This window comes from Nerophis ophidion, linkage group LG22 (genome assembly GCF_033978795.1).
Source record: "Nerophis ophidion isolate RoL-2023_Sa linkage group LG22, RoL_Noph_v1.0, whole genome shotgun sequence".
Classification (NCBI taxonomy): Eukaryota; Metazoa; Chordata; class Actinopteri; order Syngnathiformes; family Syngnathidae; genus Nerophis; species Nerophis ophidion.
Window position 1 is genome coordinate 41,462,829 of NC_084632.1, and position 26,471 is coordinate 41,489,299.

Below are 26,471 nucleotides of genomic sequence, written 5' to 3' on the forward strand. Positions count from 1 at the left end.
AGAAGCAAGGAATCATGCAGAGACAGAGTTAAATTTTGCTCAATGAGGAGAGATGTTTTGGGCTGTACTCTAGTTACAGATCCAAACTACGCTGTAAAATTCAACCAGAAGCTTGTGGATGGCTACAAAAAGCGCCTTATTGCAGTGAAACTTGCCAAGATGTCAGGTTCAAATACTGATGACATATATTAAACAGACAAGAAGCAAGGAATCATGCAGAGACAGAGTTAAATTTTGCACAATGAGGAGAGATGTTTTGGGCTGTACTCGAGTTACAGGTCCAAACTACGCTCTAAAATTAAACCAGAAACTTGCCTGAAGCTTGCGGATGGTTACCAAAAGCGCCTTATTGCAGTGAAACTTGCCAAGGTGTCAGGTTCAAACACTGATGACATATATTAAACAGACAAGAAGCAAGGAATCATGTAGAGACAGAGTTCAATTTTGCTCAATGAGGAGAGATTATTTGGGCTGTACTCTAGTTAGCAGACTTTTTTTGGGCTCTAGGAATCACTAATAAGCCGGAGTCTTTTGAACGCAGATTTCTTGCCGGGACATACGGTACAATACAATCGGCTATGGAATCTATGATAAAGACATAGACAAAACGCAATAAACAGAAAATCACTCCATAGGGAGGAAAAAGGCAGTAGCAAAATGACACACAAATCTTCTAACAAAAGAACAACAATCTATGATTAGCTAAAAAAAAAAAGGGTAAATCACTCACGCAGAGGAGACAATAACTTTTTAACAGAAAGTGCGCTATAAAAAACTGAGAAAACTACAAACTAAAGCGCTCCAAGAGGAGGGGGGAAAAAACTTTAACAAACAAAATCACTCTTTCTCAGAGGAAACAAGGAAATCAATAAATAAGGCGAGGCAATACTTAGCAAAACTTGGTTCAAGGCTGGAGGCAAGTAGCGAGACGATATACTCTGGCATGAGACAAGAGGAAGACCAGACATTTGTACACATGAGGGAGGCTGACACAGGTGGGCACAATCAGGCAATCAGGAGAGACATCAGACCAGTGAAACAGGAGGAAGTGCAAGTGACCTGAAACGAGAGGGAGAGTTAACCTTTCAAAATAAAACAGGAAATGACAAGACAATATGAAACCAAACAAAACCCAGACAATACTTCACCCAGGTGTGACAAGAAGTTGGTTGTTGTTTTTGTAAATGTTTTTACTCATCATTTCATGTGTGAAGTCATTTTATGCATTTGTGTTTCGCACAAGAGGTAGAACATCTCACTCTGTGTTTTCTGGAATCGGAACCTTTTATTTTTGAGCCTGAATATGCGAAGAGTGAGCTCTTTCATCCCTACAAGCCTGCTCTTCAGGGGATTTTATAATATCCATCCATCCATCCATCCATCCGGGGTGGTGCTGGAGCCTATCTCAGCTGCATTCAGGCGGAAGGCGGCGTACACCCTGGACAAGTATACATACACAATATAATAAAATCCCATGAAGAGCAGGTAAACCTTGTAGGGATGAAATAGCCTTTGTTTGTTTTTTCTTGACCTAAATTTTACATATATATATATATATATATATATATATATATATATATATATCCATTTTCTACCGCTTATTCCCTTTCGGGGTTGCGGGGGGCGCCGGCGCCTATCTCAGCTACAATCGGGCGGAAGGCGGGGTACACCCTGGACAAGTCGCCACCTCATCGCAGGGCCAACACAGATAAACAGACAACATTCACACTCACATTCACACACTAGGGACCATTTAGTGTTGCCAATCAAACTATCCCCAGGTGCATGTCTTTGGAAGTGGGAGGAAGCCGGAGTACCCGGAGGGAACCCACGCACTCACGGGGAGAACATGCAAACTCCACACAGAAAGATCCCGAGCCTGGATTTGAACCCAGGACTGCAGGAACTTCGTATTGTGAGACAGAGGCACTAACCCCTCTGCCACCGTGAAGCCATATATATATATATATATATATATATATATATATATATATATATATATATATATATATATATATATATATATATATATATATATATATATACACACATTTTATACCGCTTATTCCCTTTGGTGTCGTGGGGGGCGCTGGAGCCTATCTCAGCTGCATTCGGGCGGGAGGCTTCGTACACCCTGGACAAGTATATATATATAATATAATAAAATCCCCTGAAGAGCAGGTAAACCTGCGAAACAGGCTTGTAGGGATGAAAAAGACTGTCTTTTTTTTTCCTGACTTAAATTGTATATATATATATATATATATATATATATATATATATATATATATATATATATATATATATATATATATATATATATATATTTATATCTTGGTTGGATTATCCAGAGAATAGTGCTCGATACCGTGGTAGAACGCAATATGTAGGTGTGGGAAAAATCACAAGACTACTTCATCTCTACAGAACTGTTTCATGAGGGGTTCCCTCAATCATCAGGAGATGATGATTGAGGGAACCTCCTGATGATTGAGGGAACCCCTCATGAAACAGTTCTGTAGAGATGAAGTAGTCGTGGGATTTTTCCCACACCTACATACATATATATATATATAGAGAGAGAGAGAGAGCATATATATATATATATATAGAGCCCGTCCCCTGTCAGATTTTTTGGAACCCAATGCAGCCCCTGAGTCAAAAACTTTGGGGACCCCTGACGTACACTTTCATTCTTGTAAAATGTTCATTTTTGTAATTAACGGGGTCTAAATTTGGTAAACCAGCATACCTTAGCCAAGTATTTCAACAACCTGCACAAAAACTAAGAGGTGTATAAATTATCGGAAACACGTGTATGTCAACTTTTGACCGCGACTGTAGCTATCACTCGTAAAACAGGGATGTTTCTAGAAATAAATGTACTTGACTTGTCTCCATGGAGACGAGGATTAATGATATAGAAGGAGTTACAACTCCGCAGACCTCGGATAGTCGTTAGCTCAGTCATTAGCCGCAAGCTAGCTGACCGTGTCTTAAAGGGGAACATTATCAGCAGACCTATGCAAGCGTCAATATATACCTTGATGTTGCAGAAAAAAGACCATGTATTTTTTTAACCGATTTCCGGGTGAATTTTGGCAAATTAAACGCCTTTTTGTTTATCGGTCTTTTAGCGATGACGTCAGAACGTGACGTCACCGAGGTAACACACCCGCCATTTTTATTTTCACATTACAAACACCGGGTCTCAGCTCTGTTATTTTCGACTATTTTTTGGAACCAGGGAGACATCCTGCCTCGTGGGTGTGTTGTCGGAGGGTGTAACAACACTAACAGGGAGGGATTCAAGTTGCACCACTGGCAAGAAATCTGCTGCCAGACCCCCATTGAATGTACCAAAGTGTCTTTACATTTGACCGGCGATGCTAAGACAGACATGGCACAGAAATGTATGGATAACCTGCAGACGCATTTGCAACGATAAAATCAACGAAATCACAAAGGTGAGTTTTGTTGATGTTGTTGACTTATGTGCTAATCAGACATATTTGGTCGCAGCATGACTGCTAGCTAATCGATGCTAACATGCTATTTACGCTGCCTGTATGTACATTTGAAACTAGATACCCACATTTAATGCGAAACAAACACTTACCAATCGACGGATTTCAGTTGCTCCAGTGTCACAAGATGCGAAAGTCCTGATCGTTTGGTCCGCACATTTTACCGGCGATGCTAATAAGGCAGCCATGCTATGGGCCACTTCATTAGGTACACCCATGCTATGGCCGAATAGCGTCAATAGCTATTCGCTCAATGGCTTCAATTTCTTCTTCAATTTCGTTTTCGCTGTCTGCCTCCATACTCCGACCATCTGTTTCAATACATGCGTAATCTGTTGAATCGCTTTAGCCGCTGAAATCCGAGTCTGAATCCGAGCTAATGTCGCTATATCTTGCTGTGCTATCCGCCATGTTTGTTTGTACTGTATGATGTCACAGGGTCGCATCGCAAATAGCGAAAATCAAGCACTTTAAAGCTTTTTTTAGGGATATTCTGGGAGATGTAACATTTTGAAAAAAACTTCGAAAAATAAAACAAGCCACTGGGAACTGATTTTTATTGTTTTTAACCCTTTTGAAATTGTGATAATGTTCCCCTTTAAAGCTTGACGACACTAATGGATGGGGGACCGGTACTTTTTAGTACCGAATATGATTCGTGAGTGTTGTGGTACCACACTAATGCCGGTATACCGTACAACCCGACAGTCTTGTTACATTGACAAAATGTCCCATTGACGGTTCACAGTTCATTGAGATTTTTTTTTTTTTCTATGTTTGACTACATCCGAAATTCCTTGGCATTTGTTTGGAAATCCTCTCACAGAGCCCGAGGCCATGGAACTTACTCAGCACCTCTGTGACTCTGCAAACTAAACGTTCAATAGAAGAGGAAAAAATGACATCAAAGCCAGCTATTATAACATCTACATATAATAGGAAATGGGATTTGAGGTTTTAATCTGGCTTGGCTCACACCCAGAGCACCTGGCCGGGCTCAAACAAACACCCAAACAGGAGCTTTATGGACGTGGATACAAATTAGTAACAGAGCTCACTAAACAGTGTGAGAAGCGAAGCTCGGTCGCTTCCTTTTTAAGTACAAGGTCTGCGGTTACGGCTTTCTCTTTCTCGTCGAAGAAAGAACGACCGGGGGTGGATCACACTGAGAAAGAAATCGAGAGCCGAGGGAGGAACAAAAGAACGTTAAAAATGAAAGCTGGTTAAGCAAGACAAAAGACTGTTAGAAGAGAAAGACTAAAAGATGGAAATAAAAACACAAAAAAATGATGTCGCGTCCCCCCCCCTCACGCTCCGTAGTCTCGGACTAGAAAAAACACCTCAGAGATTTTGTTTGCTCTGAGTTTAGTAAACTACTTGCAGACACGCCCTAACCCTGCATGGCTTTTACACACATTTGTGTATTTCTGACCTTCTGGAGACCTCCTGAAAATGCCTACCTCTTTAGGACCAGCCTTTCTAGATATATAGGATTTGAATAGGATATACAAATTACGCAAAAATAAATAAGCTTGTGAAAAATGAGTTGAAATTTCACAAGAAAAAGGTCACAATTTCACAAGAAAAACTTAAAATGTGGGCAGTATTGTAGAAACGCCTTAACCCTGCATGGCTTTTACACACATTTGTGTATTTTTGACCTTCTGGAGACCTCCCAAAAATGCCTACCTCTTTAGGACCAGCCTTTTTAGATATATAAAGATTTTAATAATATATACAAGTTATGCAAATATAAATAAGCCTGTTGTGAAAAATAAGTTGAAATTTCACAAGAAAAAGGTCACAATTTCACAAGAAAAACATGGAATTTGGGCAGTATTGTAGAAACGCCCTAACCCTGCATGGCTTTCACACACATTTGTGTATTTCAGACCTTCTAGAGACCTCCCGAAAATGCCTACCTCTCTAGGACCAGCCCCTCTAGATATATAAAGATTTGAATCATACATACATAATGCAAATATAAAAAAGCTTGTTGTGAAAAATGAGTTGTAATTTCACAAGAAAAAGGTCACAATTTCACAAGAAAAACTTGGAATGTGGGCAGTATTGTAGAAACGCCCTAACCATGCATGGCTTTCACACACATTTGTGTATTTCTGACCTTCTAGAGACCTCCCAAAAATGCCTACCTCCTTCGGACCAGCCTTTTTAGATATATAAAGATTTTAATAATATATACAAATTAAGCAAAAATAAACAAGCTTGTTGTGAAAAATAAGTTGAAATTTCACAAGAAAAAGGTCACAATTTCACAAGAAAAAGGTCACAATTTCACAAGAAAAACTTGGAATTTGGGCAGTATTGTACAAACGCCCTAACCCTGCATGGCTTTCACACACATTTGTGTATTTCTGACCTTCTGGAGACCTCCTGAAAATGCCTACCTCTTTAGGACCAGCCTTTCTAGATATATAAAGATTTGAATAATATATACATACTATGCAAATACAAAAAAGCTTGTGAAAAATTAGTTGCAATTTCACAAGAAAAAGGTCACAATTTCACACAAAAAACTTGGAATTTGGGCAGTATTGCACAAACGCCCTAACCCTGCATGGCTTTTACACACATTTGTGTATTTCTGACCTTCTGGAGACCTCCTGAAAATGCCTACCTCTTTAGGACCAGCCTTTCTAGATATATAGGATTTGAATAGGATATACAAATTACGCAAAAATAAATAAGCTTGTGAAAAATGAGTTGAAATTTCACAAGAAAAAGGTCACAATTTCACAAGAAAAACTTGGAATTTGGGCAGTATTGGACAAACGCCCTAACCTTGGATGGCTTTCACACACATTTGTGTATTTCTGACCTTCTAGAGACCTCCCGAAAATGCCTACCTCTCTAGGACCAGCCCCTCTAGATATATAAAGATTTGAATCATACATACATAATGCAAATATAAAAAAGCTTGTTGTGAAAAATGAGTTGAAATTTCACAAGAAAAAGGTCACAATTTCACAAGAAAAACTTGGAATTTGGGCAGTATTGTACAAACGCCCTAACCCTGCATGGCTTTCACACACATTTGTGTATTTCTGACCTTCTGGAGACCTCCTGAAAATGCCTACCTCTTTAGGACCAGCCATTCTAGATATATAAAGATTTGAATAATATATACATACTATGCAAATACAAAAAAGCTTGTGAAAAATGTGTTGCAATTTCACAAGAAAAAGGTCACAATTTCATGAGAAAAACTTAGAATTTTGGTAGTATTGTACAAACGCCCTAACCCTGCATGGCTTTTACACACATTTGTGTATTTCTGACCTTCTAGAGACCTCCCGAAAATGCCTACCTCTCTAGGACCAGCCATTCTAGATATATAAAGATTTGAATAATATATACATACTATGCAAATACAAAAAAGCTTGTGAAAAATGTGTTGCAATTTCACAAGAAAAAGGTCACAATTTCATGAGAAAAACTTAGAATTTTGGTAGTATTGTACAAACGCCCTAACCCTGCATGGCTTTTACACACATTTGTGTATTTCTGACCTTCTAGAGACCTCCCGAAAATGCCTACCTCTCTAGGACCAGCCCCTCTAGATATATAAAGATTTGAATCATACATACATAATGCAAATATAAAAAAGCTTGTTGTGAAAAATGAGTTGAAATTTCACAAGAAAAAGGTCACAATTTCACAAAAAAAACTTGGAATTTGGGCAGTATTGCACAAACGCCCTAACCCTGCATGGCTTTCACACACTTTTGTGTATTTCTGAACTTCTGGAGACCTCCCAAAAATGCCTACCTCTTTAGGACCAGCCTTTCTAGATATATAAAGATTTGAATAATATATACATACTATGCAAATACAAAAAAGCTTGTGAAAAATGTGTTGCAATTTCACAAGAAAAAGGTCACAATTTCATAAGAAAAACTTAGAATTTTGGTAGTATTGCACAAACGCCCTAACCCTGCATGGCTTTTACACACATTTGTGTATTTCTGACCTTCTGGAGACCTCCTGAAAATGCCTACCTCTTTAGGACCAGCCTTTTTAGATATATAGGATTTGAATAGGATATACAAATTATGCAAAAATAAATAAGCTTGTGAAAAATGAGTTGAAATTTCACAAGGAAAAGGTCACAATTTCACAAGAAAAACTTGGAATTTGGGCAGTATTGGACAAACGCCCTAACCCTGCATGGCTTTCACACACATTTGTGTATTTCTGACCTTCTGGAGACCTACTGAAAATGCCTACCTCTTTAAGACCAGCCTTTCTAGATATATAAAGATTTGAATAATATATACATACTATGCAAATACAAAAAAGCTTGTGAAAAATTAGTTGCAATTTCACAAGAAAAAGGTCACAATTTCACAAGAAAAACTTTGAATTTTGGTAGTATTGCACAAACGCCCTAACCCTGCATGGCTTTTACACACATTTGTGTATTTCTGACCTTCTGGAGACCTCTTGAAAATGCCTACCTCTTTAGGACCAGCCCTTCTAGATATATAGAATTTGAATAGGATATACAAATTACGCAAAAATAAATAAGCTTGTGAAAAATGAGTTGAAATTTCACAAGAAAAAGGTCACAATTTCACAAAAAATACTTAGAATTTGGGCAGTATTGGACAAACGCCCTAACCCTGCATGGCTTTCACACACATTTGTGTATTTCTGACCTTCTGGAGACCTCCCAAAAATGCCTACCTCTTTAGGACCAGCCTTTTTAGATATATAAAGATTTTAATAATATATACAAATTATGCAAATATAAACAAGCTTGTTGTGAAAAATTAGTTGCAATTTCACAAGAAAAACTTAAAATGTGGGCAGTATTGCAGAAACATCCTAACCCTGCATTACCTTCACACACATTTGTGTATTTCTGACCTTCTTGAGACCTCCCAAAAATGACTACCTCTTTAGGACCAGCCTTTCTATGTATATAAAGATTTGAATAATATATACATACTATGCAAATATAAAAAAGCTTGAAATTTCACAAGAAAAAGGTCAACATTTTAAAAAAAAACTTGGAATTTTGGTATTATTACAATAAAAGTCATAATTTTACTCAACATTTTACAGGAAAAAGTGAACATGTGTGCAATGTTATGATGAAAGTTGTAATTTTACTCAATACCGATCTCAATTTTATGAAAAAAGCTTAAAATGTTGGCAATTTTACGAAAAGAGACCTCATTTTACTCATTGTTTTTTAATCTTAATCTGCGAGTTATAGAGCGTTTTCCGTTCGACCTCCAGTACTCTGGAATGCCCTCCCGGGAACAGTTCGAGATGCTACCTCAGTAGAAGCATTTAAGTCTCACCTTAAAACTCATTTGTATACTCTAGCCTTTAAATAGACCTCCTTTTTATACCAGTTGATCTGCCGCTTCTTTTCTTTCTACTATGTCCCCCCCTCCCCCCGCGATCCCGAAAGGGAATAAGCGGTAGAAAATGGATGGATGATATATATATATATATATATATATATATATATATATATATATATATATATATATAAAATTTAGGTCAAGAAAAAAAAAACAAAGGCTATTTCATCCCTCCAAGCGTGTTTCGCAGGTTTACCTGCTCTTCATGGGATTTCATTATATTGTATATGTATACTTGTCCAGGGTGTACACCGCCTTCCGCCTGAATGCAGCTGAGATAGGCTCCAGCACGACCCCCCCCCCCCACCCCCCCCGGATGGATGGATGGATGGATGGATATTATAAAATCCCCTGAAGAGCAGGCTTGCAGGGATGAAAGAGCTCATTCTTCGCATATTCAGGCTCCAAAATAAAAGGTTCCGATTCCAGAAAACACAGAGTGAGATGTTCTACCTCTTGTGCGAAACACAAATGCATAAAATGACTTCACACATTAAATGACGAGTAAAAACAACAACAGACTTCTTGTCACACCTGGGTGAAGTATTGTCTGGGTTTTTTTTTGGTTTCATGTTGTCTTGTCATTTCCTGTTTTATTTTGAAAGGTTAACTCTCCCTCTCGTTTCAGGTCACTTGCCCTTCCTCCTGTTTCACTGGTCTGATGTCTCTCCTGATTGCCTGATTGTGCCCACCTGTGTCAGCCTCCCTCATGTGTACAAATGTCTGGTCTTCCTCTTGTTTCATGCCAGAGTATATCGTCTCGCTACTTGCCTCCAGCCTTGAATCAAGTTTTGCTAAGTACTTGCCTCGCCTTATTTATTGATTTCCTTGTTTCCTCTGAGAAAGAGTGATTTTGTTTGTTAAAGTTTTTGGTCAAGAATTTTGTGTCTAATTTCAGTGCTTTGCCTTTTTTTTTTCTTTCCCCCCTCCTCTTGGAGCGCTTTAGTTTGTAGTTTTCTCAGCTTTTTATAGCGCACTTTCTGTTAAAAAGTGATCGTCTCCTCTGCGTGAGTGATTTACCTTTTTTTTTTAGCTAATCATAGATTGTTGTTGTTTTGTTAGAAGATTTGTGTGTCATTTTGCTATTGCCTTTTTCCTCCCTATGGAGGGATTTTCTGTTTATTGCGTTTTGTCTATGTCTTTATCATAGATTCCATAGCCGATTGTATTGTACCGTATGTCCCGGCAAGAAATCTGCGTTCAAAAGACTCCGGCTTATTAGTGATTCCTAGAGCCCAAAAAAAGTCTGCGGGCTATAGAGCGTTTTCCGTTCGGGCTCCAGTACTCTGGAATGCCCTCCCGGTAACAGTTCGCGATGCCACCTCAGTAGAAGCATTTAAGTCTCACCTTAAAACTCATCTGTATACTCTAGCCTTTAAATAGACCTCCTTTTTAGACCAGTTGATCTGCCGCTTCTTTTCTCTCTCCTATGTCCCCCCCTCCCTTGTGGAGGGGGTCCGGTCCGATGACCATGGATGAAGTACTGGCTGTCCAGAGTCGAGACCCAGGATGGACCGCTCGTCGGGACCCAGGATGGACCGCTCGCCTGTATCGATTGGGGACATCTCTACGCTGCTTATCCGACTCCGCTTGAGATGGTTTCCTGTGGACGGGACTCTCGCTGCTGTCTTGGATCCGCTTTGAACTGAACTCTCGCGGCTGTGTTGGAGCCACTATGGATTGAACTTTCACAGTATCATGTTAGACCCGCTCGACACCCATTGCTTTCGGTCCCCTAGAGGGGGGGGGGGGGGGGGGGTTGCCCACATCTGAGGTCCTCTCCAAGGTTTCTCATAGTCAGCATTATCACTGGCGTCCCACTGGATGTGAATTCTCCCTGCCCACTGGGTGTGAGTTTTCCTTGCCCTTTTGTGGGTTCTTCCGAGGATGTCGTAGTCGTAATGATTTGTGCAGTCCTTTGAGACATTTGTGATTGGGGGCTATATAAATAAACATTGATTGATTGATTGATTGATAATCTTCATTATTTACTTCAAGTTTTTACAGTAAGTCTTTATATACATATTGTTTTATTTTATTGTATTAATTTTGGCTTAAGGGGGCGCATTTCAATTTCCTAACACACTTGTTATTTCATATGTTGGCCAGAGGGGAGCACTTAAATTTTTTAGATTGCCCTAATTTTGACGGATTTCACCACCAGGGGTGCAAATGAGACATTCTCTATTAGATGCAACGGTTTTCCGGATTGGGACCATGATTTATGTCCTTACTTGTTTACCGGTCCTCATACGGACGAAACTTTTCCATGTTGATGTCTCAAGGAGGGGAGGAATACACACACACACACACACACACACACACACACACACACACACACACACACACACACACACACACACACACACAAAACACACGGTGAGGGAAAACAAAGTTTGAGGGGCAGGCTTGGTCTTGCAGCAGGGTAACAGTTTGCAGAGCAATCAGAGAGAGTGAGCATTAGCATGTTGGTCTAAGGTGTGGCCCACATTAGCTGATCAGGTGTGGAGGCCAGGTGAGGGACTAAGACTATATATATATATATATATATATATATATATATATATATATATATATATATATATATATATATATATATATATATATATATATATGTGTATATATATATATTGGCAGATATTTATTTCCATGATTAAAGTACTGTTGTGATTAAGTTCAGTTCAGCTCAGTTTTCAGTTTTTCTGGAAGGTTATATTTCTCCTCTCTTGTTGAGAAGAATTGTAGTACATTCTTTGCTAGCAGGTCATAGTTTGCTTTGTGCATCATTTTAGCTGTTTGCAAATGCACCAAATCGTTGAATTTCAATAATTGGGATTTACAAAACAAAGGGTTTGTATGTTCTCAATATCAAACATTATGCATTATTTTAATTGGTCGGGGGCGGGGCAGGGGGCGTGGTTGGGGGCGTGGTGAAGAGTCAAATATTTAAGATACATATATATATATATATATATGTATATATATATATATATATATATATATATATATGTATCTTAAATAAACTTTAAATCTTATTTCAAAGTCTTTTGAATTTCTTTTAAAATTTTTGCTCTGGAAAATCTAGAAAAAATAATGATTTGTCCGTGTTTGAAATATAGCCTGGTCCAATTTGTTATATATTCTAACAAAGTGCAGATTGGATTTTAACCTATTTTAAAACATGTCATGAAAAATATATATTTATTGTGAGAAATCATTAAGATGATCAGTGTTTCCACAAAGATAAATATCATTAATTATCAATAATAACACAGAGTTAAAGGTCAATTGAGCAAATTGGCTATTTCTGGCAATTTATTTAAGTGTGTATCAAACTGGTAGCCCTTCGCATTAATCAGTACCCAAGAAGTAGCTCTTGGTTTCAAAAAGGTTGGTGACCGCTGATCTAGTGTAATATAGTCTTGTCCGAGGTCGTGTTGCGGGGGCAGCAACCTAAGCAGGGAAGCCCAGACTTTCCTCTCCCCAGCAACTTTGTCCAGCTGGAATTAAGTATAATAGATAATGATGATGAATAGAAAACTATATAGCATTTTGTGAGCTTTTTTTTTTTTTTTTTGCAAAAATTTGAACACAAAATTATCCTTTTGCGTTCTTTAATTTTTTACTTTTTTTTTAGTATGTGGCCCTCGGCGTAAAAAACTTGCTGGAGCTTCAAAAAACTCAGAGCCCCTGTTTTTGAAGTGTATATAATAATAATAAGTATTATTATTATTATATTAATGAATTACATTTGTAGCGCACTTAAAAAATAAAAAAAAATAAAAATAGAAAGTTAGAAAATATAATAAAAAAATAAAATAGAAATAAATCCTGACAAACACTAGATAATGTCATGTCTTGTGATCATGTTTTGTTTAGTCATGGTCTATTTTGCTTAACACTCCATTGTTTCCTGTTTTTGCACTTCCTTGTTTTTTTTATTTCCAAGACAACCCATTAGTTTCCACCTGTCTTCATCTCACGCACCTGTCTCACGTTTTGCACCCACACACCTGTCACTAATCATGTCAATCTTTTAAAGCGAAAGTTGCCAGGAAGTCAGCCTGGCGACTTTACCTTTATTCACGTCACGCCATGCTACCTCCACTCTGCTTCATGCCATGTTTACCTTTCACGCTGCTTGTTTCATAGTTCCATGCCAAGTTTTTGTTTATTGTTCATAGTTTCTGCCTTTGTGCAAGTTTTGTTTCATTAGTCAAGTTTGTTCTCCGCCATTGTGCGTGCCTTTTGTTTGCTTCTTTTCTTGTAATGTTAGTGTTGAAATAAAAATATCTTTACCTTCACGCCTTGCCCGCTCCAACTTTCCTTTGCATTCCAGAAAAACAAACCCCAAAGTCCACGTTCTGACGGATAAACGCTACATAAAACAAAAACATGGATTAAAAAATAAAAAATAAAGGCATGAAAGCACTGGATGAAACAAATACGCAAGCGGTGCATTTAAAAGCAAGAAGGCAGAGAAATGGATAAAAGCTGAGCTAAGAAGGTGGGTTTTAAGTCCCCTCTGCGTTCAAAAGACTCCGGCTTATTAGTGATTCCTAGAGCCCAAAAAAAGTCTGCGGGCTATAGAGCGTTTTCCGTTCGGGCTCCAGTACTCTGGAATGCCCTCCCGGTAACAGTTCGAGATGCTACCTCAGTAGAAGCATTTAAGTCTCACCTTAAAACTCATCTGTATACTCTAGCCTTTAAACAGACCTCCTTTTTAGACCAGTTGATCTGCCGCTTCTTTTCTTTTTTCTCCTATGTCCCCCCCCCCCTTGTGGAGAGGGTCCGGTCCGATGACCATGGATGAAGTACTGGCTGTCCAGAGTCGAGACCCAGGATGGACCGCTCGTCGGGACCCAGGATGGACCGCTCGCCTGTGTATCGGTTGGGGACATCTCTACGCTGCTGATCCGCCTCCGCTTGGGATGGTTTCCTGTGGACGGGACTCTCGCTGCTGTCTTGGATCCGCTTTGAACTGAACTCTCGCGGCTGTGTTGGAGCCACTATGGATTGAACTTTCACAGTATCATGTTAGACCCGCTCGACATCCATTGCTTTCGGTCCCCTAGAGGGGGGGGGGGTTGCCCACATCTGAGGTCCTCTCCAAGGTTTCTCATAGTCAGCATTGTCACTGGCGTCCCACTGGATGTGAATTCTCCCTGCCCACTGGGTGTGAGTTTTCCTTGCCCTTTTGTGGGTTCTTCCGAGGATGTCGTAGTCGTAATGATTTGTGCAGTCCTTTGAGACATTTGTGATTTAGGGCTATATAAATAAACATTGATTGATTGATTGATGGTTCTTAAAACGGTCGACCGACTGTGCTGTTTTAAGATGGTCAGGGAGAGCGTTCCAGAGTTCGGGAGCGGTCGAGCAGAAAGCCGGAGGTTAGTGTTTGAGCAGCAGAGGTTGCGGGTACGAGGTTGAGGGGAACCTAGGTCCTTGAGGTAAGAGGGGGTCTTGCCGCAGATGCATTGGTAAGTTAGCAGGTTAATCTTAAATTCAGAGTTTTTTTCTGATCAAAGTACGCTTACGAGGCAAGGGATTTCTTTGGGTTATCTCTCTCCTGACTCACTGTCCACTGTCTTCCCGAGTGTAAACGAACAAACTATGTCTGTTGCCCACCAGACAAAACCAGATACCTGTATGCAAGACATGTTGACCACATTGCGAAGTTGGGACTGGGGAAAACCCGGTGCCTTGCTGAAGAGTATTTCCACAGAAATCAAGAGGCGGACTAGCACCTTTCCAACTCCTACTCTCCCGTTTCCAAAACCCGAGTCCTTCCAGACGGGCAAACACTGCTCATGAGTGAAAGCAGTGAAGAAATGAAACGGTGTGTTCCCTTTGCCTCACTTTCAACCAGCAGCCGAATGGTAAACCGTGTGTGTGTGTGTGTGTGTGTGTGTGTGTGTGTGTGTGTGTGTGTGTGTGTGTGTGTGTGTCCATTTCAAAGGCTCCGTTCAAACAGACATCTACTTTAATTCCGCCACCCAGCAGGACATATTTCTTGCTCTCTCTCTCTCTTGCTGTATCTCTCGCTCTCTCTGTTACACACACACACACACTACACACACACACACACACACACACACTCCTCTCTGTCTGGGGCTAATAGGGTGCGGTGAGTGTCTCTCCGTCTGAACAAGGGGTTCTCTTGAGGGTGGGCGAATCTCCGGAGGCCTAAGGTCCTGATCACGACATGTAAGGATGTTGCCCCCTAATAAGGGGCATCGGTTTGTTTCCTAATCTGGGTCGGGACCCTGATTTGTCCCACACAAAGAATAATTGTGGTGTGAATGTTCTTCAGACAGCTGCAGTAGCAGGAGTCTGTGTGTGTTCATGTAGACCTCAGGTTTGTATGCTAAACTACGGCCGAAAATTAAAAACAACGCAGCAATTCTGTCTTGTCTCCCACGGTTCATCAGCTGAACTCAAAAACCTAGAACCGAACCATCCATCCATCCATCTTCTTCCGCTTATCCGAGGTCGGGTCGCAGGGGAAGTAGCCTGAGCAGGGAAGCCCAGACTTTACTCTCCCCAGCCACTTCGTCTAGTTCTTCTCGGGGGATCCCGAGGCGTTCCCAGGCCAGCCGGGAGACATAGTCTTCCCAACGTGTCCTGGGTCTTCCTCGTTGATTTACGTAGAATGTGCATCGATTAGCACGGCATGCTAATCGATGCTAACATGCTATTTAGGCTAGCTGTGTGCATTATGCCTCATTTGTAGCTATGTTTAGAATAGAATAGAGTTTTATTGTCATTATTGCAATGAACAGGTTCAAAGAACAACGAAACATGTTTACATCCAGCCTTTCCCTCCATCCACATTTAATGCCAAACAAACACTTAGCAATCGACGGATTTAAGTTGCTCCAGTGTCAAGAGATGCGAAGGTCCCTCGTTTGGTTTTTTACCGGCGATGCTACGACAGAGATGACAAGAATGTCTGGATATCCTGCGACACTCAAAGCAGATGCATTCCCAACGATAAAGTCAACGAAATCACAAAGGTGAGTGTTGTTGTTATTGACTTATTGATCCAGTGTCAATGCGTAAGTCCTGATCGGTGGGTCTGCACATTTTACCGGCGATGCTAACGCAGAATAGCGTCAATAGCTATTCGCTCAATAGCTTCAGTTTCTTCTTCAATTTCGGTTTCTCCCATCTGTTTCAATACATGCTTAATCTGTTGAATCGCTCAAGCCGCTGAAATCCGAGTCTGAATCCGAGCTAATGTCGCTATATCTTGCTGTGCTAGTCGCCATTGTTTGTATTGGAATCGCTACGTGACGTCACGGGGAAAATGGACAGTGGCATCGCAAATAGCGAAAATCAAGCACTTTAAAGCTTTTTTTAGGGATATTCCGGGAGATGTAAAATTTTGAAAAAAACTTCGAAAAATAAGATAAGCCACTGGGAACTGATTTTTATTGGTTTCAACCCCTTCTGAAATTGTGATAATGAAAGAGTGGATTATTAATCCATTTTTACAGCTTGTCCCTCATAATTTTGACAAAATAGAATGGAAAATGACACAATATGTCACTGCATACGTCAGCAGACTAATTAGGAGCCGTTGTTTGTTAACTCACTACTAAAAGACCAGTTGTCTAATATGTTCACTATTTTATTTAAGGACTTAACCGCAATAAGAAACATATGTTTAATGTACCCTAAGATTTTTTTATTAGAATAAAGCCAACAATGCCATTTTTGTTGTGGTACCCCTTCTACTGAGATGCTACCTCAGTAGAAGCATTTAAGTCTCATCTTAAAACTCATCTGTATACTTTAGCCTTTAAATAGACCTCCTTTTTAGACCAGTTGATCTGCCGCTTCTTTTCTTTCTCCTATGTCCCCCCCTCCCTTGTGGAGGGGGTCCGGTCCGATGACCATGGATGAAGTACTGACTGTCCAGAGTCGAGACCCAGGATGGACCGCTCGTCGGGACCCAGGATGGACCGCTCGCCTGTATCGGTTGGGGACATCTCTACGCTGCTGATCCGCTTGAGATGGTTTCCTGTGGACGGGACTCTCACTGCTCTGTTGGAGCCACTATGGATTGAACTTTCACAGTATCATGTTAGACCCGCTCGACATCCATTGCTTTCGGTCCCCTAGAGGGGGGGGGGGTTGCCCACATCTGAGGTCCTCTCCAAGGTTTCTAATAGTCAGCATTGTCACTGGCGTCCCACTGAATGTGAATTCTCCCTGCCCACTGGGTGTGAGTTTTCCTTGCCCTTTTGTGGGTTCTTCCGAGGATGTTGTAGTCGTAATGATTTGTGCAGTCCTTTGAGACATTTGTGATTTGGGGCTGTATAAATAAACATTGATTGATTGATTGATTGATTTAGAAAATACCAACAAGTATCGAAATACATTTTGGTACATTGATATCGGTATCAATATCATGTATTGTGGAGGGGTTCCGGTCCGATCCGGTGGCCATGTACTGCTTGCCTGTGTATCGGCTGGGGACATCTCTGCAATGCTGAGCCGCCTCCGCTTGTGATGGTTTCCTGCTGGCTCCGCTGTGAACAGGACTCTCGCTGCTGTGTTGGATCCGCTTTGGACTGGACTCTCGCGACTGTGTTGGATCCATTGTGGATTGAACTTTCACAGTATCATGTTAGACCCGCTCGACATCCATTGCTTTCCTCCTCTCCAAGGTTCTCATAGTCATCATTGTCACCGACGTCCCACTGGGTGTGAGTTTTCCTTGCCCTTATGTGGGCCTACAGAGGATGTCGTGGTGGTTTGTGCAGCCCTTTGAGACACTAGTGATTTAGGGCTATATAAGTAAACATTGATTGATTGATTGATATTGTCCCACACATCACCAGGATACAGAATACAAGATGACAAATGCATGGCAATCCCATAATATTTAGCTTTTTACAAATATATCATACAAATTGAAGAAGAACATTTCTTATATTCCTCTATACGTCTCACATTATATTCTTAAAACTGAGTTTTTTATTACCAGGGTCACTTGAACGGCTCTGGAAGGTAAAGTCAATGTTTTTCCAAAAAATACAAAAGGTCTTGCTGATGTCCCCTGTTTATCATCCGCTCCTGTACACACACACACACACACACACACACACACACACACACACATGCACGCACGCAAGAAACACAAACGCAGGCCCATAGAGACACGGCAAACACACACACAGAGCAGCTGTTTAAACTCTGGCTCCGCAGCGTTGAAAGGCAGCATCGTTGTAAACATGGACGGGAAGGTGAAAAAGAAATGTCACTACGGGTAATAAGTTGGCAAAATGTTGCAGTGGCAGCTCAACGGCTGATTTGACGTGCGATTTCACGTGTTGGTGAAAGAAAATCTGCATTGTGATTTCTTTCAAGTGCTTTCCAAGTGCACAGCAACCCCGTTCAAACCAAACCGACGATTATTTTCCATTTTAATCTTTGCTTGCTTCCGCAGTATGTTGTGTGAAGTGTTTGTTCCGGATTTATGAGCATCACTTGCCGCGATTAATTTAGCAGTTCGATTAAAATTGTCACATTAAATCAAACGCAGGCACACAATCATTTAGTCAGCCATTTAGTGTGTTATGGACTCACCATCATCATGGCAAAAATGCGACAAAGTGCACAAGACACAGCCCCAAAAGCTTATATTTTGGTGCGCTCTATACCCTGGAAGTTGCCAGGAGTAAACACACAACTACTTCACACAACGTACTGCGGAAGTTAAGTTAGAGTTAACTTTGCCGTGGTCTGTAATGAACAATAAACATCTACTTACTGCGGAAGTTAAGTTAAAGTTAACTAACTTTTAACTTGACTTCCGCAGTATGTTGTGTGGAGTGTTTGTTCCGGATTTATGAGCATCACTTGCCGCGATTAATTTAGCAGTTCAATTAAAATTGTCACATTAAATCAAACACAGTTACACAATCATTTAGTCAGTCATTTAGTGTGTTATGGACTCACCGTCATCATGGCAAAAATGCGACAAAGTGCACAAGACACAGCCCCAAAAGCTTATATTTTGGTGCGCTCTATACTCTGGAAGTTGCCAGGAGTAAACACACAACTACTTCACACAACATACTGTGGAAGTTAAGTTAAAGTTTATTTTGCAGTGGTCTGTAATGAACGATAAGCATCTACTTACTGCGGAAGTTAAGTTAAAGTTAACTAAATTTTAACTTAGCTTCCGCAGTATGTTGTGTGGCGTGTTTGTTCCGGATTTATGAGCATCACTTGCCGCGATTAATTTAGCAGTTCAATTAAAATTGTCACAATTAATCAAACACAGTTACACAATCATTTAGTCAGTCATTTAGTGTGTTATGGACTCACCATCATCATGGCAAAAATGCGACAAAGTGCACAAGACACAGCCCCAAAAGCTTATATTTTGGTGCGCTCTATACCCTGGAAGTTGCCAGGAGTAAACACACAACTACTTCACACAACGTACTGCGGAAGTTAAGTTAGAGTTAACTTTGCCGTGGTCTGTAATGAACAATAAACATCTACTTACTGCGGAAGTTAAGTTAAAGTTAACTAACTTTTAACTTGACTTCCGCAGTATGTTGTGTGGAGTGTTTGTTCCGGATTTATGAGCATCACTTGCCGCGATTAATTTAGCAGTTCAATTAAAATTGTCACATTAAATCAAACACAGTTACACAATCATTTAGTCAGTCATTTAGTGTGTTATGGACTCACCGTCATCATGGCAAAAATGCGACAAAGTGCACAAGACACAGCCCCAAAAGCTTATATTTTGGTGCGCTCTATACTCTGGAAGTTGCCAGGAGTAAACACACAACTACTTCACACAACATACTGTGGAAGTTAAGTTAAAGTTTATTTTGCAGTGGTCTGTAATGAACGATAAGCATCTACTTACTGCGGAAGTTAAGTTAAAGTTAACTAAATTTTAACTTAGCTTCCGCAGTATGTTGTGTGGCGTGTTTGTTCCGGATTTATGAGCATCACTTGCCGCGATTAATTTAGCAGTTCAATTAAAATTGTCACAATTAATCAAACACAGTTACACAATCATTTAGTCAGTCATTTAGTGTGTTATGGACTCACCTTCATCATGGCAAAAATGCGACAAAGTGCACAAGACACAGCCCCAAAAGCTTATATTTTGGTGCGCTCTATACTCTGGAAGTTGCCAGGAGTAAACACACAAACACTTCACACAACATACTGCGGAAGTTAAGTTAGAGTTAACTTTGCCGTGGTCTGTAATGAACGATAAGCATCTACTTACTGCGGAAGTTAAGTTAAAGTTAACTAACTTTTAACTTAACTTCCACAGTATGTCGTGTGGAGTGTTTGTTCCGGATTCATGAGCATCACTTGCCGCGATTAATTTAGCAGTTCAATTAAAATTGTCACATTAAAACAAACACAGTTACACAATCATTTAGTCAGTCATTTAGCGTGTTATGGACTCACCCTCATCATGGCAAAGACGCGACAAAGTGCACAAGACACAGCCCCAAAAGATTATATTTTGGTGCGCTCTATACTCTGGAAGTTGCCATGAGTAAACACACAACTACTTCACACAACGTACTGCGGAAGTTAAGTTAAAGTTAACTTTGCAGTGGTCTGTAATGAACGATAAGCATCTACTTACTGCGGAAGTTAAGTTAAAGTTAACTAAATTTTAACTTAACTTCCGCAGTATGTTGTGTGGAGTGTTTGTTCCGGATTTATGAGCATCACTTGCCGCGATTAATTCAGCAGTTCAATTAAAATTGTCACATTAAATCAAACGCAGGCACACAATCATTTAGTCAGCCATTTAGTGTGTTATGGACTCACCCTCATCATGGCAAAGACGCGACAAAGTGCACAAGACACAGCCCCAAAAGCTTATATTTTGGTGCGCTCTATACTCTGGAAGTTGCCAGGAGTAAACACACAACTACTTCACACAACGTACTGCGGAAGTTAAGTTAAAGTTAACTAACTTTTAACTTAACTTCCGAAGTATGTTGTGTGGAGTGTTTGTTCCGGATTTATGAGCATCACTTGCCGCGATTAATTTAGCAGTTCAATTAAAATTGTCACATTAAATCAAACGCAGGCACACAATCATTTAGTCAGTCATTTAGTGTGTTATGGACTCACCGTCATCATGGCAAAAATGCGACAAAGTGCACAAGACACAGCCCAAAAAGCTTATATTTTGGTGCGCTCTATATCCTGGAAGTTGCCAGGAGTAAACACACAAACACTTCACACAACGTACTGCGGAAGTTAAGTTATAGTTAACTTTCCAGTGGTCTGTAATGAACGATAAGAATCTACTTACTGCGGAAGTTAAGTTAAAGTTAACTTTTAACTTAACTTAAGCAGTATGTTGTGTGGAGTGTTTGTTCCGGATTTATGAGCATCACTTGCCGCGATTACATTAGCAGTTCAATTAAAATTGTCACATTAAATCAAACGCAGGCACACAATCATTTAGTCAGTCATTTAGCGTGTTATGGACTCACCCTCATCATGGCAAAAATGCGACAAAGTGCACAAGACACAGCCCCAAAAGCTTATATTTTGGTGCGCTCTATACCCTGAAAGTTGCCAGGAGTAAACACACAAACACTTCACACAACATACTGCGGAAGTTAAGTTAAAGTTAAGTAACTTTTAACTTAACTTCCGCAGTATGTTGTGTGGAGTGTTTGTTCCTGATTTATGAGAATCACTTGCCGCGATTAAGTTAGCAGTTCAATTAAAATTGCCACATTAAATCAAACGCAGGCACACAATCATTTAGTCAGTCATTTAGCGTGTTATGGACTCACCGTCATCATGGTAAAAATGCGACAAAGTGCACAAGACACAGCCCAAAAAGTTTATATTTTGGTGCGCTCTATACTCTGGAAGTTGCCAGGAGTAAACACACAAACACTTCACACAACGTACTGCGGAAGTTAAGTTAGAGTTAACTTTTAACTAACTTAACTTCCACAGTATGTTGTGTGAAGTGTTTGTGTGTTTACTCCTGGCAACTTCCAGAGTATAGAGCCCACCAAAATATAATCTTCGGGGCTGTGTCTTGTGCACTTTGTCACGTCTTCGCCATGATGACGGTGAGTCCATAACACACTAAAAGACTGACTAAATGATTGAGTGACTGCGTCTAAATTAATGTTACAATTTTAATTGGCCTGCTAAATTAATTGCGGCAAGTGATGCTCATAAATCCGGAAAATTCCTTAAATTAGCCGCAGCATTGTATGAAGCGCAGATTACAAAGCATGGGGGAAAAGTACATTTGCGGTAATTCTTTCTCATTCTCGGTGCTCCCCAGCGAGCATAATCGACCAGGGGGAGTTGGCTCTGCTGCCCTGGTTCTCCCTGCTGACGGCCAACACTCCCTCCATTTATTGTATTATTATTATTCAACTAGATGGGAGGAGCAATTCCATTAATTAATCAAGGTATTTATTGTCTTGGGTATTTCATCTTTTAATGCATTTCTATTTAATAAATATTGGACACTATGGTACTAAGACTATAGTGGCCATTGACAGTTAGCTTCTATAGCTGGGTTACCCAAAGTGCGGCACAGGGGACATCGGTGGTCCGTGACTCGTTTGTCATCGGCCTTAAGCACAGTACAAAAAAACAATAAATAGAGATCTCATTTGTGGTGAAATCTATCAAAATTAAGGTGGTCCCAAAAAGGAGGGATTTTTCAAATTGACTATGTGTCGGTTTTAAAAGTGCTTTTGCCTCTGGTCAACATATGAAATAACAAGTGTGTGTAAAAAAAATAGAAGTGCTCCCCCTCTGGCCAACATATGAAATAACAAGCGTGTGTAAAAAAATTTAAATGCACCCCCCTTGGCCGAAAATTAATTTAAAAAATAATAAATACAGTATGTATATAGAGACATACTGTAATAACTTCAAGTAAATAATGAAGATTAATAAATACAAAAAAATACTAAAAGCTTACCTTTTTTCAATATGCAAAGTATTAATTGTTTATGCTGTAAATACAAATCTTTACATATCTGGTCTTAAAGAAGTAGGCATTTTTGACGGTCTCAATAAGGTAACACATACAAGATATGTGTGTGTGTGGCTGTGTGTTTTTTTTTTTTTAATGGTCCTCAGTAGTCACGTACAAGTGTGTGAAATATGCAAAATTATATAAATTTGGCCCCCATGAACCATATTAACTCTTTTTCCCCAGGGTCCCCAGTATGTATGAACAGCACATTACTTCATCAATCCAGAGATTTAAAGACGTGTATGAGCTAACTGGGCAGTGGCCATTTTACCTCATTTTTTGTATGCCTCCACAACCTGTAGAAAGGGTGGTCCCCACAAGTCATGATCAACAACCTGGTCCCCATTTCAAATGATAACCAGTGTGTGTGTGTGTGTGTCTGTGTGTGTCTGTGTGTGTGTTCTGACTTAATGGGGACATCGCTCTGTTTACACAGTCACCTTTAGGGCACATTTGACGGTATGGGGCCCAAAACAGGTCCCCTAAACGGAAACCTTTTTAAATGATAGTCAGATCCATTCTGAAGATGCCTAAGTGATTTTTAAGCTTTGGCCCATAAAACATGGCTGTAACATGATATATTTAATTTGAACTTTTTTTTTTTTTTAATGGTCCTCAGTAGTCACGTACAAGTGTGTGAAATATGCAAAATGATATAAATTTGGCCCCCATGAACCATATTAACTCTTTTTTCCCCAGGGTCCTCAGTAAGTATGAACAGCACATTACTTCATCAATCCAGAGATTTAAAGACATGTATGAGCTAACTGGGCAGTAGACATTTTACCAAAAATGTTTTGGTGACTCCACAATCTGTAGGAATGGTGGTCCCCACAAGTCCTGATCAACAACTTGGTCCCCATTCCAAATGATAACCAGTGTGTGTGTGTGTGTTCTGACTTAATGGGGACATCGCTCTGTTTACACAGTCACCTTCAGGGGACATTTGATGGTATGGGGACAAAAAACAGGTCCCCTATAGGGAAACCTTTTTAAATGATAGTCAGATCCATTCTGAAGATGCCTAAGTGATTTTTAAGCTTTGGCCCATAAAACATGGCTGTAACATGACATATTTAATTTGAACTTTTTTTTTTTTGTAATGGTCCTCAGTAGTCACGTACAAGTGTGTGAAGTATGCAAAATTATATAAATTTGGTCCCCATGAACCATATTAACTCTTTTTACCCCAGGGTCCCCAGTAAGTCTGATCAGCACATTACTTCATCAATCCAGAGATTTAAAGACGTGTATGAGCTAACTGGGCAGTGGCCGTTTTACCTCATTTTTTCTATGCCTCCACTATCTGTAGAAAGGGTGGTCCCCACAAGTCATGATCAAAAGCTTGGTCCCCATTTCAAATGATAACCAGTGTGTGTGTGTGTGTGTCTGTGTGTGTGTTCTGACTCAATGGGGACATTGCTCTGTTTACACATTCACCTTTAGGGGACATTTGACGGTATGGGGACAAAAAACATGTCCCCTAAAGGGAAAACCTTTTTAAATAATAGTCAGATCCCTTCTGAAGACCCCTAAGTGATTTTTAAGCTTTGGCCCATAAAACATGGCTGTAACATGACATATTTAATTTGAACTTTTTTTTTTTTTAATGGTCCTCAGTAGTCTCGTACAAGTGTGTGAAATATGCAAAATTATATAAATTTGGTCCCCATGAACCATATTAACTCTTTTTACCCCAGGGTCCCCAGTAAGTCTGATCAGCACATTACTTCATCAATCCAGAGATTTGAAGACGTGTATGAGCTAACTGGGCAGTAGACATTTTACCAAAAATGTTTTGGTGACTCCACAATCTCTAGAAAGGTTGGTCCCCACAAGTCCTGATCAACAACTTGGTCCCCATTCCAAATGATAACCAGTGTGTGTGTGTGTGTGTGTGTGTGTGTGTGTGCGTGTGTGTGTGTGTGTGTTCTGACTTAATGGGGACATCGCTCTGTTTACACAGTCACCTTTAGGGGACATTTGATGGTATGGGGACAAAAAACAGGTCCCCTAAAGGGAAACCTTTTTAAATGATAGTCAGATCCCTTCTGAAGATGCCTAAGTGATTTTTAAGCTTTGGCCCATAAAACATGGCTGTAACATGACATATTTAATTTGAACTTTTTTTTTTTTTTTAATGGTCCTCAGTTGTCACGTACAAGTGTGTGAAATATGCAAAATTATATAAATTTGGCCCCCATGAACCATATTAACTCTTTTTACCCCAGGGTCCCCAGTAAGTATGAACAGCACATTACTTCATCAATCCAGAGATTTAAAGACGTGTATGAGTTAACTGGGCAGTGGCCGTTTTACCTAATTTTGTTTATGCCTCCACAACCTGTAGAAAGGGTGGTCCCCACAAGTCACGAACAAAAACTTGGTCCCCCTTCCAAATGATAACCAGTTTGTGTGTGTGTGTATAAACATAACACAGAAAATATATATTTTTCTGTCTTGTCTTCAGTAGTAGATGCTTATCGTTCATTACAGACCACTGATTTGCATGTAACTTTTGCTTGGAAGGGTGTGTGCGTCGCCTTCTCGCCAGTCTGCCGTTATCTCTCACCCCACCTCTTTCACTCAGGATTAAACATGTTTATCAATTATCTCTCAATCTAGCCTCCAGCTCTCAGCACGCTACACAGCTAATTGAATCATTAAACAATCGTTACTCCTCAGGGAGCGAGCCTGCATGTGCGGGTGTGTGTGTGTGGTAGCTGTTTGCAAACATGACCATGCCCTTGGGTTACTGCTATTCACTTGAGAGATATATTCATTGATTTGAAATGCTGGCCCCTGTGCGTGCGTGCAAACACACACACACACACACACACACACACACACACACACACACACACACACACACACACACACACATACGCCGACAGTTCTTGGCAGAGGTTGCCACTGTTGCCTTTTAACTAAGCTGGTTTCGCTGCTAGTTGGGAGTTAGAGCCTCACCAGTTCTTTGCTATTCAACTCAGCGTTAGTGATTCCTAAACCCCCCCAAAAAAGGTCTGCGGGCGATGGAGTGTATTTTATTTGGGCTCCAGTACTATGGAATGCCCTCCCGGAAACGGTTAGAGATGCTTCCTCAGTAGAAGTATTTAAGTCCCATATTACAACTCATTTTAAATATACCCCCTTTTTAGACCAGTTGATCTGCCGTTTCTTTTTTTCTCCTCTGCCCCCCTCTCCATTGTGGAAGGTGGGGCACAGGTATGGTGTCCATGGATGAAGTACTGGCTGTCCAGAGTCGGGAACTGGGGTGGACCACTCACCTGTGCATTAGTTGGGGACATCTCTGCGCTGCTGATCCATCTCCGCTTGGGATGGTCTCCTGCTGGCCCCACTATGGACTACTGTACTCTTACTTTTATGTTAGATCCACTATGGACTGGATTTTCACAATATTATGCTAGACCCACTTTAAGTCCATTACATCCGGTCCATTAGATCCATTATGGACTGGTCTCTCACTGTTATGTTGGATCCACTATGGACTGGACT